This window comes from Ochotona princeps, chromosome X (genome assembly GCF_030435755.1).
Source record: "Ochotona princeps isolate mOchPri1 chromosome X, mOchPri1.hap1, whole genome shotgun sequence".
Taxonomy (NCBI): Eukaryota; Metazoa; Chordata; class Mammalia; order Lagomorpha; family Ochotonidae; genus Ochotona; species Ochotona princeps.
In genome coordinates this window covers 37,610,219-37,624,333 of record NC_080865.1, presented here as the reverse complement: position 1 = coordinate 37,624,333, position 14,115 = coordinate 37,610,219, and positions in this window count along the sequence as shown.

Genomic DNA, 14,115 nt, shown 5'->3' with positions numbered 1-14,115 from the left:
CAAATGTCTCGAGGGAGTGAGTTTCCCCAATGACCACCGAAGACGAGACTTGATGCAAAAGCAAGAGGCTTTATTTGATTACCAGCGCGCTGGGGCCGAGGCCAGTTCCTCACTCAGGAGGCTAGGCATCGATTCCGAGTCATGGTATAGCATCCTTTTTAAAGGCTAAACCAAGTCTAAAATCATAAAACCATAAAACCATAACCATGAACAGGGAAGGGGAACCCTAAACATAAACAGGGAGGGGAACCCTAAACATAAACAGGGAGGGGGAACCATAAACATAAACAGGGAGTGGGAATCATTAACATAAGCAGGGAGGGGGCCATGCAGTTAGGGGCGGGTGCTAGTTGCAGGTGCCCCTTATCTCTCAGGCCCCCAGGCTCTATCATGAAATATTTCACTGCCTTTCACTGTCCTTCCAATCCCAAATGTTCCCTTTCATATTTAGAGTTCTCTAAGTAATGTCCCTACTGACTTCCATAGTGGTTGTACTAGTCTGCACTCCCACCAGCAGTGAAGGAGGGTAGCTTTCTCCCCACATCCACACCAACAGGTGTTGTTAGTACAGTTCTGAATGTAGGCCGATTTCACTGCAATTAGGTGGAACCTCGGTGATTTTTATTTGTGTTTGCCTTAAAGGGAGCCTGAACACTTTTTCATGTGTTTATTAACCATTTGAATTTGTTCTTTTGAAAAACGGTTCATATCCTTTACCCATTTCATAACAGGATTGTTTATTTTGCTGTCACTGAGTTTCTAAATCTCTGCAAATCCTGCATATTAGTCCCTGATCAGTTATGTAGTGCGCAGATTTTCTCCCATTCTGTTGTTTGATTCTTCACTTTGTTGATCGTTTCCTTTGCTGTACAGAAACATTTTAGTTTGATATAATCCCATTTGTTTATTTTGACTTTGACTGCAAACAAAGAGTCATGTACTAACTGCAATAAGTAAAATCAAATTGTAGTCCTGTGGGTGACACAGCTTAGAGATCTGCCCCAAGGAGAAGACTCTACTAACCAGAAGTACAGTGGCCAAGAGCAAAAAAAGAGATAAAGGCACAATGAATATTACTGAAGACTCTCCTGCAAAGGAGCAAAACCCTTTGCCAACCTCAGAGTTAACTGAAGAAGATATCGAGAAAATGGGGGATACAGAATTCAAAACACTTGTTATAAAACTTCTTATCAACAATGAGAAGCAAGTAAAGCAGCAGTTCAAGAAATTTAAGGAATATGTCACTGGAAATAGCAGCAATGAATCAATGAAGAAATGAAGAATGCAGTGGAGCAAATGAAAAGTACAATGGAGTCTCCAAAATAGAATGAAGGAGGCAGAAGAAAGGATCTCAATATTAGAATATACTTCCTGTCTTCTTTCAAATTCTATCTTTATCTTTCAACTTTTGATTGTTTGATCTTCATGCATCTTACTTTTTTAAACTTTGGATTATACTTACAAGGTTTCCTGGATTCAGTTCCGTTCTCAGTTCTCAAATATAGAAAGTTTTCAGCCACTATTTTTTAAATAATATTTTTACTTCTTTTTTTTAACTTTCTGGCACTCTGATATTGTGAACATTTTACTACTTGATGTTCTCACAATTTCTCTTTATCTAAATTGCTGTCAAATCTATTCATTTTTTCAAGTGACATTATTTTGTTATTAAGCTCTGTGTTTTCTGATCAGAACTTTTACATCTTCTCTTTGCTTAAATTGTTTTATTTGTTAGTTGCTCTCTTTACCTTGATGAACATTGTTATTACTGAATTCATTATAAAGTATACCATTAATCCATTAATCAATTTTAGGTGAATTTACAGATTTTTAAATGTAGATTTATTTATTTATTTGACAGAATAACAAAGAAACAATGAGAGACAGGAAGGAAGAGAATGTAATTTTCCATTTGTGGTTCACTCCACCAAATGCTCTCAATGACCAGCGCACATCCAGGCCAACCATAGAAGCTTGGAACTCCATTGGGTCTTCCATGTGGTTGGCAAGGGCTCAGGCACTTGAAGCTCTTTGTTGCTTTCCCTGGTGCATTATCCTGGAGCTGAATCAGGTGTTGATAAGCCAGGATTCCAACCAGGTTTTGGATATTATATGCCAGCGTTGCAAGAAGTGGCTTTTTTTTTTTTTTTTTTTTTTTTTTTTTTTTTTTGCTGTTTTGCAATGCAGACCTTGAAAGATGTATCTGTTACTTTGTTTGGAATCTGTTTCCTTGCATCTTCATTTTCTTTGATTATCTGTGTTGGTTTCTGACCATATTGTAAAGAAATCATCTCTCCTCATTTTGACGGAATATCTTCACTTAGAAAATGAATGTCCGAATTTGGCATAGCCAGATTCTGCATGCCCTTCAAACCTTTGCACTTGTCCACACTTCTTCCTAGTGACACCAAAGAGTTGAAATGCGTCACAATGGGTGAAACAGAATCCAGTTTCTTGAGAAACAGCTAGAGAAATTTGGGTGCTGGTTGAAGGCAAACCTGGGAGACAGAATTTATATCCCACTCACTTCACATTAAGCCAGAATATCAGGAGCTGTGGTGGATGCACATACTCTAAAACTGCAAATTCTTTCAACACAGTGTGTGTGTGCGTGTGTGTGTGTGTGTGTGTGTGTGTCCAGAAGGGACTAGCAAATACTGTCGACTGGGCTCCATTAGTCGGAGGGAAGAACTGTGTGACATGCCAGTGCACCCATTCAGGCTGTCAGAAGACTTGTAATTACCCTTCTAATCAGCTCCCCAGAGTAGATTAATTGGAAAATTGACTCATGGGAAGCAGCTGGAAAGTGTGTGATCAAACCCCTCGCAGGGAAAACCTGGGGTCTGGGTGGTTTTAACTTGGTTGTTACTTACTGAGCCGTGGAAAATAGCTGTTGGAAGTAATTCTGAGTCTATGTAAGATTTCCTATTTTAAATACCCCATTGTTCTCTATGGTACCAGCAACTTGCAAATGGTGATTGCCAGTTGTCAGGGCTAGGAGTCACTTGTGTGGGAATTCCAGTGTCTTGATATGCGGACAAAATTCTCAACGGGGGAGTTGGATTCTTGGTTTTACAGTTAGCTTAAGTTAGGAGAGAAGTTGTAGCAAGCGCCAACATGCTCATTCAGGCTCCTGCCAATCTAACTACTTGCGATGTCATCTCCCAGAAGCAGACTAGCTAGGTCCTCAGCAGCGTCTGGGAAAGTATGCAGTCACACTTTTTGCAGGGATAAATTTCTGGTTTTGCCTTCTTGATTTGTATTGAATCGAGGAGGGGGAAGTAATGTGAAGTACTCATGTGCCAATTTATAGCTGCTGCTCTGTTTTCTATGGTCCTGGAGCACTCTCAAATACTGGAATTCATCAGGACCCTGAGAGGTGTTTCGGGGGCTGATCCCTTGGGTGATACTCATAAAAACTTGAGGTGCTAAGTATGTGATCAAAACTTTCCTCCAAAACAAACTGGAAATTTTAGTTCTCTATTGCGAGGTGCTGTGCCTACTATAGGGTTTGTGGCATAAATTTGTCTCAGCATTTCTTATCTATTTTGATGTAAGGATTTTTTTTTAAGGTTCCCTGATGTAAGAAAGTCAACAAAACTGAAAGAATTCAGGGTAATTGCTGGCATTGTGGTGCAGTGGGAAAAAGCTGCTAGTAGCCTGTGACACTGACATTCCAAATGAATGCTGCTTCATGTCTCACCTAACTCCATAATAACGTACCTAGGAAAGCAATAAAAATGGTAAGTTTTGGAATCTTTACCACCAGGTTCCTTGTTGCAGCCTGGCCCAGTCCCGCATTGCAGCCACTTGGGGAGTCAACTATCAGATCTCTTTTTCTTCTCTTTCTGTAATTCTTCCTTCCAAATAGATAAATAAATATTTAAAAACAAAAAGTCCAATGAATACCACCCAGAAAACTATTAAAAAGAAACAACAAAACAGGAAGAAAGCAATCAAAGCAATCCAAGTAATAGGTCTTTACCCATAAACAATTACTTTAAAAGTAAGTGGATTACTCATAGAAAGCAGTCTCGAGTCAGCATTAGACAATAGCAAAACTACAAAGACATGTGGAGGGAATCAGGAGCAATCCTAACAACCTCTTAACAAGAGGTCATACGCATAGAGTCGGTGGCGGACCCTAGAGCGGAGCAGGGGGACAGGAGGAGGCTTGTGTCCCAACCCTGAAGACTCCCGGAGCCTCACCAAGGACTATCAGTACGACCACCGAGGACTACATCCCTACTGCCAAGGAGACCAGGGGAGAAAAGGAGTGCCTTCGGAGGCCAGGAACTCTGAGGTCGCCCACCCCCATTTGGACCTACAATATGGGATGGAAGAAGCCCAATTCCTGCCTTGCAGGATTCAGGGACATCGGTGCGACAGCCAGGATCCCTGGACGGTCCGCGGAAACAGAAGAACAGTAAGCTTCCTTCGGAACTAGGGAGGGGAGCTTCCTCTGGCCCTTGCCTGCTTCCAACTTTGGGTCCCCACTCTCTTTTATAAGGACCATCAGGATTGCTCCAGAAACCTCTCATAACAAACACGAACAAACAAGTTAGAATAGACAGACAGAGAACAGATGGGAAGGCTTGGAAGCAGACAGGAAGTGGCCAGCCGGGATGCACTTGTGACTCACTGGGTGGGACACAAAGATCAGATACTCCTCTCTGGGGTGTTGAGGCTTTCTCTGCACACCCCTCCCAAAAATATTCACCTGAACTGTTGACATTTGTCCTGTTAAAGTTATAGAGTTGGACTACCCGAAAAACAGCCAGGTTCAGCAAAATCACGCTTCAATGCTATAAAATGCTAAATACTAACATTGAAAAAGACAAGAGACAGCTGAATAGCAATCTATAGCCATTTTAACGTATATAGACCATGGTTGAATGTAAACCAAAGTTGAAATGTCTATGGGGAAGTCACAGGTTGTGGTCGAGAACATGCATTTTCCTAGTAACATATTGGTTAATCAATACCATGTCAATTAATGCCATAATGCTGTAAATGGTTGTAAATATTGGGTTGAGTTTTTTTACTTGATTGGGATGATACTCTGCTGGTTCTGCCTTTGGACCAGAGATGGTCTCACCAGGAAGCCGTTGAATCTGCCAGGACAATTAGATGCTGGACTTTACGATTGGTCAAAACCTCCAATGAAAGAATCTCAACTGAGTTTGAACTATGGAAATACAGCGGGGTGGAGCAATCCACTGTGGGAGGGGGAGGGTTTGGGGAGGGGCGGGGGGAATTCCAGTGCAAAAAAAAAAAAAAAAAATGTGTGTCACATAATGCAATGAAATTAATAATAATAAAAAAACAATAAAAAAAAAAAGGTTAGTAGCGGAAAAGAAAACAAACAAACAAAAAAAGTAAGTGGATTGTATTTCCCAATGAATAACATAGCAACAATTAAAATAACTGTATGTTGTGCAGAAAATTCACATCATCATCCTTTTTTCTTCTCCATCTATTTGAAATGCAAAGAAACAGAATCAGAAAAGATGAGGAGAGATAATTTTTTTAAAAATCACTGGCTCACTCCCTAAATGCCTGCAACAGCCAGGGCTGGGCCAGTCCAAAGCCAAGAGGTGGGAAGGGAAAGGGAATTCCAACTGGATCTCCTTATGTGGCTGGCAGAGGTTCAACTTATTGAACCATCATTTTCCTGCTTTCTAGGGTGCAAAATATGAGAGCTGAGCCATAAGTAGATTAATTAGGACTGAAACCTAAGTACTTTGATATGGGATGCAGGCATTCCAAGTGGGAACCTAATCACTGTGTTACATATCTGTCCCTCATCTCTCTGTTAAGTGTACCAAAGAAAATAAAAGAGATATATAAAGATATTATATGTAATGAAAAACCAAACGAGCGCTGTGGTAGCTATAATCCAAATAAGATATATATGTTAAACAATAATAGTGAAAAGAGAGAAAAAAAATTACATGAGTAAGAGTATGATGATAAAGAGGTCAATTTATCAAGATTTAGTTGTCAACATTAGAACCTATAAATACAAAAAGGAACTAGTAAAAGATCTATGGCAAGACACATTTCATTACAATAATACAAGAGTAACCAAAACTCCCCATTTCAACAGTATTAGATCATGATGATTTAAATTACATAAAGACATATTGATGAGAGCATCGTATCAAACAAAAGTAAGCTAACAAAGGCATAAAATATATTCCATTCAATAGTAGCAATAAATACATCCTTCTCAAACACACATGAAATCTTTTCACGGGTAAATTATATTTTAGATAAGAAGACAAATCTTGGTAAGTAAACAAAACTTGATGTGATTTCCAATCAAAATATTATGAAATTAGAAATAAACACAAAGAAAAATTTGGAAAATTTTTGAGAAGACATGAAAATTGAACAGCATGCTTTTGAATCACTGCAGTCAGTTGAAATTAAAATTAAAATTATCTTGAGGGCCCAGTGCAGTAGCCTACTGGCTAAAGTAACCTTGCATGCACTGGGACCCCATATGGGTGCCGGTTTGTGCCCTTGCTGCTCTACTTCCCATCCAGCTCCCTGCTTGTGGCCTAGAAAGGCAGTCTAAGATGGCCCAAAGCTTTGGGACACTGTGCCCGCATGGAAGACCCAGAAGATGCTCCTGGCTTCAGATGGGTGCAGCTCCAGTTGTTGCAGCCACTTGGGAAGTGAATCAATGGATGGAAGATCTTCTCTATCTCTCCTCCTCTCTGTATATCTGATTTTCCAGTGAAAATAAAATAAATTTCTAAAAAATCATCTTGAGACTAACAGACATTTGGTCTAGGGATTAACCATTGATTAATAACTGCATAACTTATTGATGTGCTTTGATTCAATATCCAAATTCAGCAATAACCTACAGTTTCCTGCTGAACTACACCCTGGGAAATGGCAAGTCAAGGCTCAGTGATCGTGTTTCTGCTCTCTACATGTGAGACCTGCACTAAGTTTCTGTATTAGTAAAAAAAAAAAAAAAACAGAGGGAATAGATATCAACCCTGCTTATGGGTCAGTTAATTTTCAACAAAAGTGCCAAGGATACAAGAGAAAAAAAGGCCACTCAGGAAAAGCAGTTGTAGAAACTGGGTACCACTATGCAGAAAAATGTAATTTGATCTCAATTTAGAGATTAGCATCACACACAAAAATGAATCCAAATTGGATTAAAATTTTAAACACAAAACCTGAAAATGAAAAACTACTAAAGCAAAACAAAAAGGGAATCTTTAAATAATTCATGGAAAATAGTCATTATGGAAAAAATGTGCATGAATTCCAAGGTTATTTTCGCACCAAAATGAATTTTATCTTTCCATTTATTTATCTTCAAATGAATTTTAAAAATGATAAATTTATCTGTAAGAGTATAATTCAGTGAGGACAAAATTTATAAATATATGCATACCAAAAAATATTGAATCTTTCTACATATGTTTAATTTCCACGTGTGACAGAAAACATATAGCATTTATCTTCCTATGTCTGGCTTTATTTATTTGTGTATATATAATATTTTGAAAAGTCTATCATTTCGTTGAAATATAGAGTTACACCCCAGCTATAGGCAACTGCCTAGGTTATCTTGTTCATTGCAAGTATTACACAGCTAGGACAAAAGCAGGTAATACCTAGAGGGCATTCTGGGCCTGGTTAATGCAAAATTTCTGTTAACTATACAAGTGTGCCAGCATACTTGCCTATTTTTTTTAATATGTGGAAAAGGGGGCCTGGTGGCGTGGCCTAGCGGCTAAAATCCTCACCTTGAATGCCCCGGGATCCCATATGGGCGCCGGTTCTAATCCCAGAAGCTCCACTTCCCATCCAGCTCCCTGCTTGTAGCCCTGGGAAAGCAGTCGAGGACGGCCCAAAGCTTTGGGACCTTGCACTCGTGTGGGAGACCTGGAAGAGGTTCCTGGTTCCCGGCATCGGATTGGTACAGCACTGGCCATTGCGGCTCACTTGGGAAGTGAATCATCAGACGGAAGCTCTTCCTCTCTGTCTCTCCTCCTCTATGTATATCTGACTTTGTAATAAAAATAAATAAATCTTTAAAAAAAAATGTGGAAAAGGCAGGGAATGCTGGGCCAGAACAAGCAACCACATCGCTCTACCTGGGAAGGGGATGTGTGGATGTATTGGAGTGGGAGTGACTGAGGGTATGTTTGCCAGGAGAGGAATGACTTTTGGGGTCTTCCATGAGCCGGTCCACTGCACTCATGGGTGAGATAGCTGAGACTAGGTGACTTATGGCAGGGAAGCCAGAGGGCACATCTAGGTCAGGCCAATTTACGGGCCCAAATGGGAGACCTGGGCTGAGCCAAGTGACTGTCACCAGTTTTCCACTAGCCCATGCTAAAGCTGGGACTGGGGGCATGCCTGGCTGGGCTACAGAGTAGTATCTGTCCAGGGCAGGAAGTGATCCAGGTCAGGCTAGGCCATAGCACCCAGAACACAAGAGAACTAGATCTGGGGGCAGATTCTATAGGTGATTTTTGGGTTCCCCTCTATGGGACTGCAACACCTACCAGTTTACATGAGAGCTGGGGGTACTGATAGGCTGAACCAGGCTGGACCATGAAACTCACTGAAACTTGCAGGAGCTGGGATGTGAGGAGGCTGGGCTGTGCCAAGCTTCAGCACCTGCCAGCACATGAAAACCTGACACTGAGGACAGACCATGCCAAGAAGGGCCAGCACACCTGCCACAACATGTAAGAACTGGAGCTGGGAGATGGTCTGGTAGAGGAACATGGGGAACTCCCTTGTAGGCCACAGCTGCTGAGCAGCATGAGATCCAGGGCTGGGGGAGAGCCATGCAAGGCCAGGTTGCAGGGATCATTGACATACATGTAGGCTGGGTCCGGGGGTTGGCCAGGCTACACGAGTCCACCAGTATGTGCGAGAGCCAGGAAGGGATGTTTGCCATGCCAAAATGGGCTAGGCTGTAACACCTAATTGTGAAAGCTGAGACTGGGGGCATGCCATATCAGACTAGGTCGAAACACCCAGCAGCACACAGAAGACCTGATGCTTGAAAAAGGCTCAGTAGAGGAACTAGGAGGATTCGCCTGCTAGGCTACAGCTTCCACTAGTGAGCACAAGAACCAGAACCAGGGGTGGACCAGGCTGGGTGAAGCTGCCAGCACCCATCATCACACATGTGAGCAAGGTTTGGGGGAAGGCCAGACTGGGCTAGGTCCCAGCACTTGAGAGAGCTACAATGTATGTGTAACAGGCTAGGCCATGGAACCAGCTGGTTCACATGAGAGTTGGATCTGTGGGTGGGCCAGGCTGGGCTAGGTTGTCGCATCTCCTGATCAAAGCTGGATTGGGTAGATACCAGTTGGGCTAGGCTGCAGTACCCACCAGTGAGTACCAGGACTGGGGACAGGCCATGTCATGCCAGGCTGCAGAACCTACCAGCACACGTGAGAGTTGTGCCTGACAGAGAAATTTGAGGAATGCCTCTGCCAGGCTGCAGCTCCCACTGGTGAGTATGAAAGCTAGGGTTGGGGGCAAGCTTGGTTAGGTCAGGCTACAGCACCTGTTGACACACTTGTGGGCCAGGCCTGGAAAGACAGGGTTGGCCCTGCCCACAACAAGTAAGAGCTGGGACAGGGTGCAGGCCGGGACAGGATGGGCTACAACACCAAAACCTGCCAGTTCACTTGATTGCTGTAGCTGGAGGTGGGCCAGGCTGATCCAGACTACAGCACCAGTCAGCAAATTCTCAACTAGGGGTAGGCCATGCCAAGCCAGGCTACAGCACCTGCTGGCATGTGCAAGATCCAGGTATAGGAGCCAGCCTAGTAGTTGAACATTGAGGACTCCCTAGCTGTGCTACTGCTTCCATTGGTGAGCAGAATAGCTGGGATTGGGGGCAGGCTGGTCCAGGCAGGGTTGTAGCATGTGGGCTGAGTCTGGGGTAGGCCAGCATGGGATAGGCTGCAATATCTGTTGGTGTGCAGAATGGAGCCAGAATGGTTGTAGGCCAGTCAGGTGAGGCTGCAGCACCCATTGGCAAGTGCTGGGATTGATTGGGAGTTATGTCTAGCTGGATCCCAGAACCCCCTGGTAACTGTAGGATCCAGGGCTGGAAACTGGCCTGGTAGAGGAACTATGGGCAATCCTGTGTTAGGCGATAGCTCCCGTTGGTGTGCATAAGAGCAAGGACTGGGGGAGGGTCAGGCTAGACAAAGAGGCAACGCCCAATGGCATTTGTGTGGGCCAGCTCTCAGGGCAGGTTGGCCTAGTTAAGTTGTAGCACCCATGAGTGTGCATAACTGCTAAATGGGTTGTTGGCTGGGATAGGCCATAGCACATACTAGCACACACAACAAACAGGACTGGGATTGGGCCTTGTAGGGGTTATCAGAGGTTGCTTCAACTAGGCTATGGCACCCACAGGTATGCATGAGGACTGGACCTGTGGTGTGGTGTGCTAGGCTAGACCACAGCACCTGTTGGTTCATGTGAGATTTGGGGCTGGGGGCAAAACTGACATGCAGCTGTGTATGTGGTATATGCATTCACTGGTACAAGTGAGAGACTGAACCTGATCTTGCACTGGCTGGTGTACACAAATATCAAGTCTAAGGTTACCCCAGGCAAGGTTTCTTGGAGGACTCCCCAACCATAACACTGGACTCAAACTCTGGCCACAGAGAACAATGATATATATGGTCTGACCTTGGAATGCATGTATTGGCACTGGGCTTCCTCAGTTGCTGATGCTTGTGCAGTGGACACTATGCCCGCATGCATATGGGGGACATATCTCATCTAGGCCAGTAGAGGATGTCAGCTGCCTTGTCAGAGAATGGAAAACAGAACAGGTTGGACAACTCACCTGGCCATGCTTTGCAGCATGCTCCTTGGCTTGTAGATACACTAAGGTGCAGTCTCTCACATGGAGTAGAAAGGATCCTAACTCTTAGACTATCTTTCAATGCTTTCTCAAGCACATTAGTAGAGATCTGGATTGGAAGTGGAACAATCAGAACACAAACAAGCACCCATTACGGTATGCCAGTGTCAAAGGTGGCAATTTAACTCACTGGCATCTGGCTTCTTGCACATAACATAATCTCTGATTCTATTCATTTCATTTAAAATGCAAGGATTTCATTATTTCTGTGGCTTAGTAATATTATATATAATATATACCATATAATATTATCACCTATGACAATAACATTGTGTAAATTTATACATATATGTGTGTGTGTGTGTGTGTGTGTGTGTGTGTGTATTCACCCAACATTCACCCACTGATGAGCATCCAGGGGTTGATTCTACATCTTTGCTATTGTGAATTGTGTTGCAACAAACATAATACTGCAGGTATCTCTTTCATTTGTTAAATTCATTTCCTTTTGATACATTTCCAGGACAAGGATAATGAACCTATTTTTAGTTTTCTGAGGATTTTCCTTACTGTTTTCCACAATAGCTGGTATAGTATGATTTAATATAATAGCATAATTTGCATTTCACAAGCAATATATTAAGGTTCCCTTTTCTCCTCATTATCCTCAGTCTATATTAGCTTTTGTGTTTTATATAATAGCAATTCTATCTAGAATGATGATACCTCATTGTGGTTTTTACTTACATTTTGCAATGGCTAATGATAACATTTTCACGTATTAGAACATTTGTATTTCTTCTGAAAAAAATTTATTCATAATTTTACACATTTCTTAATTGGATTTTTGTCTTAAAATTTTGTATTTCTATGAGTTCTGTGTGTTATCCTGATCTGGTGTGTAGTTTGAAAATATTTCATTCCATTCTCAGCTGTCTCTTCACTCTGTAAATTGTTTCCTTTTAAGTACAGAAGCTTCTTAGTTTGGTAGAATCGTATTTATCTAACTTTGCTTTCATTACCTGTTCTTTTCAGGGTTTATCTAAGAAATTATTATCTGTACCTGTCTCTGATTGTTTCCTCCATCTTTTCCACCAGTAATTTCCTAATTTCACATTTAGATCTTTGACCCATTTTAAGCTGATTTTTATACAAGGTGTAGGGTAAGGATATTATGTCACACTTCTGTATGTGGAAATGTAGCTTTCATAGCACTGTTTACTTAAGATACTGACTTTTCTGCAGGTGTGTTTTTGTTACCTTTGTAAGTCAACTGTAGATGTGTAGATTTATTTCCAGGGTTTTGTGATGTGGGTCCCATTGGGCTATTTTTATGTCAGTAAAATGCTGTTTTGGTAACAATAACCCAGTATTGACTATGTGGAAACTTTTGCTTTTCTATATGGATTTTTCAGAATTTTTCTAGCTGCGTGAAAAATCTCATAGATACTTTCAAGGGGATTCCATCAAATCTATAAATCAGTTTAGGCAGAATAGATTTTGATAATATTAATTCTTCCATGAAAATTGGAATTCTCTACGTGTGTGTGCTTAACTTCAATAATTTTGTGCAATATGTTATCAAAACTTCACATTCTTGGTGGAATGTATTCTACGATAATCACTTTTTGTAGCTATTCTAAATGATATTGCTCTATAACTTCTCAGGGAGATCATTTTTGGTGTATAAAATGCATCTAATTTTTATGTGATGATTTTGTATTCTGCAAGTTTGCTGTTCACTTACTAGTCTTAATAGTCTCGGTAAAGCATTTTGGTTATAATAGAGAGAGCCATGGCATATATAAATACAGAGAGTTTAACTTCTTCCTTTCTTTTTCAGTTTCTTTTATTTCTTACTATTTCCAAATCAGTCTTGGTGAGATTTTTAGAACTATATCAAATAAGATCAAAGCTTATCTAGGTCCAGATCTTAGCACAGCTGTTTCAGCTTTTTTCCATTTTTTTTAAAGATTTATTCATTTTATTACAGCCAGATATACACAGAGAAGGAAAGACAGAGAGGAAGATCTTCCATCCGATGATTCACTCCCCAAGTGAGCTGAAGCCGGGAACCTGGAACCTCTTCCAGGTCTCCCATGCGGGTGCAGGGTCCCAAAGCTTTGGGCCGTCCTCAGCTGCTTTCCCAGGCCACAAGCAGGGAGCTGGATGGGAAGTGGAGCTTCTGGGATTAGAACCGGCGCCCATATGGGATCCCGAGGCTTCCAAGGTGAGGACTTTAGCCGCTAGGCCACGCCGCCGGGCCCAGCTTTTTTCCATTTAATAGCATGTCAGCTGTAGGATTTTCATATATGGTCTTTATTGTGCTAATATATGTTATTTCTATACTGAATTTTTCATGATTTCATTCATGAATAAATGTTGCAGTTCATCAAATACTTTCTCTGCAACTAACGAGATGATCACTTGATTTTTATTCTTTAATATGTTGGATGTGATATATTATGCTTATGATTTTCTACTTTGAATAATTCCAGTATTCCTGAGATAGCTACTACTGGATGAAAATCGATAATTTTTTAACTTAAAAAGATTTATTTATTTACTCTTATCATGCTACTCTTTGTTAATATTGATAATGAAAAAATAAATGGAGGGAGACTGTTTTGCAGTATCAGTTGCAATATCTCCTATTACATTGTGATTTTTATTGAGGTTTTTCTTTTTTCTTAGTCTAGCTGATGGGTTACAGATTTTTTTGTTGTATGCATTATGCTAACACGCTGTTTCTTTTTCCATTTTAAATTATGTTTTTTACAATCTTTACATAGTTAATTACAGTAAAAAGGTCCAGAGCTACAGGAAAGTGGGTAAAACTATTATTTCTATATTGTTTCCTTCATATATCTGAGGTAAAGGGGATATTGAGGGAGAAGCCCCACCCAGTCTCCCACCCACCCCAGGTCCCGGATGTGAGTCATGCTCTGAGATACTTGCTCAAGTGGTTTTGATAGTTCAACAGTTATGAATTGCTGCCGATCTTGCCACTCCAAGCACGATGAGGTCATTGAAGAATCCACTGATTGACATAGTCCATCATAGTCTCCATTTGTCCAGTATTTCGCTGCCAGCATATAGCTGAGGTGGTTGATTTACTTGTTCTGTCCTCTGTCTTTTGATGGTTAGGGTTCTGAGTCCGCCATTTCGATCGGGGAGATCCCCAAAGAAACTTTGTGTGAGGTGTTCCCAGACTAGATTCTTGTATGTAC